This window comes from Vicugna pacos, chromosome 16 (genome assembly GCF_048564905.1).
Source record: "Vicugna pacos chromosome 16, VicPac4, whole genome shotgun sequence".
NCBI classification, from domain to species: domain Eukaryota; kingdom Metazoa; phylum Chordata; class Mammalia; order Artiodactyla; family Camelidae; genus Vicugna; species Vicugna pacos.
In genome coordinates, this window is record NC_133002.1 from 46,859,951 (window position 1) to 46,863,529 (window position 3,579).

Sequence of the window (3,579 nt, forward strand, 5' to 3'; positions counted from 1 at the left end):
TTCTGAATTCATGTGAGGAGGCCTCTGTTGAGTCCCAGCACTGGTGTGTGAGCACAGGGCTGGGAGTCATCCTACCTCACAGGGCTTTGTCCCCATCTGTAGAATGTGGATGATAAAAAGCAGGCTGCCTGTGTCTGGAGGTCATGAGGAGGATCACAGTGAGAAAAAGTGAGATTCTGAGGTTCTTTGCATACTCATGCTGGAGTCAGAGTGGAAAGGTGGGAGAGAAAATGGAGAATATAGCACTTTTATTTCTTCGTAAACTGGGGTTGGGGGTTGGGAGGTAGAGCTCAGTGGTAGAGCATGTGCTTGGCGTGCACGAGGTCCTGGGTTCAAACCCCAGTGCCTCTATTAAGGCGGGGGCGGGGAGGTTAAAAAAATAAAAATTAAAATATAAACTGAGGTTATATTTGACCATCCTGGAAACAAACAAACAAAAAAAAAAAAAACAGGTGATGTCCCCAGGGAAAAGTACTTGAGGACTTTGGACCCAAACAGATCTGGGTTTGAATCCTGGCTGTGCCGCTTCTTGCTCTGAGAATGTGGATCACAAAGCTTCCGTTTACTCAACTGTAAAATGGTAACAACACTTACATCCAATTGTATGCCAGTAAATATTTAACAACCAGCTCTCTGGAAGACAAGAAGAGCCCTGGCTGGAGGTGTTTGCTAATTTCCACGGTGTAAATAGTCCCGCAATGGCAGATTTCAAGTTATCAACATGATGTCCACCAGCTGGCAAAATTCTTGAAAACTGGCTCTCACCAGCCAAGCTGGTATGAGCTGACTCCCACACACCACTGCTTCTGCTTAGGGTAGCTGTAAGGTTTAAATGAAAGCAAACAGGTAAGTGCCTAGCATGGGTAGGTGGTGAGGGTCAGGGGGAGGGCAATTGAGGAGCGACAGATTAGAGCAGCCCTGTTCCATGGCTGTCCTGCACCCCCAGAGGACTTTGGGCATAGACTCAGCCTGCTGTGACTGCCAGTCCCCTGGGAAGCCCCATCACCTCTCCTAAATTACTGTTATCCTCCTCATACCCTGATGCTGTCATTTCCAAGGACCACAAGCTGTGAGTAGAGATCTTGCTTTATCTCTTCTTATATCGAATGGACCCGAGGCCAAGCTTTTTGACCACCTTCTACCAGTCGGTGAAGAAACTACCTTTAAACCACTAATCCTGATCCCTTTGTAGAAAAACTCTCCCAACCACCAGTAGAAGAAAGCTTGGTCAAATCAGCTGTGGAAAGAGGGGAGAGAAGACAGAGGAGAAAGAGACTAAAATAACCATGTGCCGGGCTTTGCGCTGGGCGCCACTCATACGTTACCTCACTTAATTTCCACAAAATCCCCATTTTACAGATAAAACTGAGAGGTGGAGAGGTAAAATTAATTTTCTGATGTCACACAGTAGGTAAGTAGCAGATCTGGAATTATCCTGTCCTCTACACTCAGACCTAGAAGGCTATAGGGGAAAAAAGAGGAAGACAAGAGAGAGGAAAAAATGATTTCACAATAGGTATTGTCCCAATTTTTCAATCCTTCATAATCTCTTTTTTGGGAGTGCTTCTGGATAAGATGGAATCTTTCACAGCAAGCCAACACTTCCTCTGGGAACAATTAGAAAAGCCAGATAAATTGCAGAGCTAATATTTATAAAAGCATTAGAGAGCTGCAGAAGTTCTCAAGAGAGACAAATATCTGAGGGGTAAGGGGAGCTATTTAGAGATGACTGGAGATCTGTATCTCCTCCCCCCTCCCCCTGGGAGTGTTTTCGGATTCTGGGCAGGACTGCAGACTGATAATCTGGGCTTGTCCTAAACAGAGGGCATTGTTACGGAGCAGAGAAAGCAGCAGAACTTCTGACAGTCACGTGGGAACTAGAAAAACAAAATAGGAGACTTGAGAGACCTCAGATACGCAGCCAGTTTCCCCTCCAAACACGTGCTGAAGTCCAAAGCCATGCAGGGAGGACAACAAAAGAGAGAAACTGACAAACCTCTGAAAAGCAGAGTGGAAATTCTCACATTTCTCTTGGTGTTGAGGACACAATCTGCCAGGTCCTCAGCTGGATGCTGAGGAGGGTCCACATCCCAAGAACAGTGTAAACCCAAGGTGCACTGAGTCTCACCAAATCTCTAATACAGCCACACCCCAGCTGAGATCCTGACTGGATTAATGAGACTGACCACACTTTGTGTCTTGCAAACGCCAGCAAGAACTGTCTGATGGGAAATAACCATCTCATAGAGACTCTGCAGTATTTTTATACATAATTTCTAACATTCAATCAAAAATTACTAAGCCTGTGAAGAGACAGGAATATATGACTAATAATCAAATGAAAAAATACATAGTAAGAAGTAGATCCACAGGTGATACAGACACTGGAGTTAAAAGTCAAGAACACAGAAATCATTATTAATATGTTCAGAAAATAGAAGATGCACAAAATAGATGAAAATGGAGAATTTCAACAGAGAATAGAAAGTTTTAAAAATTGAGTAGTTACTTAATAGCCAAAAAAACCAAAAAACAAAAGGACGCTGAATATAAGAAATCAATGGATGGGTTTAACAGATTAGCAAGAACAGAGACAGGACAAATGCACTAAAATACAAGTCAGTATCTCTTTGGGGAGGAACAAGGTAATTGGAGAATTTTCCTAAATACCTCTCCACCTCTCCTCCCAATCCCACACACCCTCATTCCTCTCTCTGCCTTATAATTTATGTGATTATTTTTTACAAGTAGCTTCACCAGCTATTGTTGTTACTTTTATTTTGAAATAATTTTAGATTCGTGAAAGACTTATAAAGATAGTAGAAAGAGTCCCTGTAAAGCTTCACCCTAGTTCCCTCTAGGATATATTTTTTTTAACAAGTATTATAACCTTGGGGAAGGGAAATGATTCTGAGATTTCCTCACATATAAAATTTAAAAATTGGACCATATTGAATATTGACAATTCAGTGAGAGTCTTTCCAATTCTAACATTTTATGAGCCTAAATCTAAGGTATATTTTAAATCGTGACTGGTGGCCCCCTTAAAGATAATGAAGATGATGATTAAAAATAGTTTATGTGTATAAGCTATTATTACTATGGGTCTGTCACTTTCCATTCATTACCTGTCATTTACTCCTTATAAAATTGAAACTATGAGGTAGGTTCTATTATGAAGTCCATTTAAGAGAGAGAGAAATTATTCGCACAGGAGTTATGACTTGCTGAAAGTCCTATAGCTCTTTATGCTAAAGAAAAGGAACTGGATTAACTCAATCAACTCAACCTTCATGAGTATTTAATGGAGAGTGTGAGGGGAAAGATCAAAGAGAGGAAATGGGAGGAGGAATCAGGATAGTCATGGTATGAGAGGAAGGGCCCTTGATTTAGAGTAAGTAGCCCCATTTTAAGTGTCAGCTTGGCCAAGTCTAGGCTTCGTGACTTCAGGCAGTTCGCTTCAGTGCTCTAAACTTCAGTTTCTACATCCACAAAATAGAGGAAATCTTATAATAATAGCTGCTACAGACTGAATGTTTGTGTCCTCCCCCAACAAATTCATATGTGGAAACCTTCATC

At 41.7% G+C, this 3,579-nt stretch overlaps 1 non-coding gene across 1 annotated transcript; it reads left to right on the plus strand.

The window, feature by feature from the left end:
- Positions 1–279: 279 nt before the first annotated feature.
- Positions 280–351, plus strand: TRNAA-GGC (transfer RNA alanine (anticodon GGC)). The gene has a single exon. It is a non-coding gene; the product is annotated as a tRNA-Ala (tRNA).
- Positions 352–3,579: the final 3,228 nt, after the last annotated feature.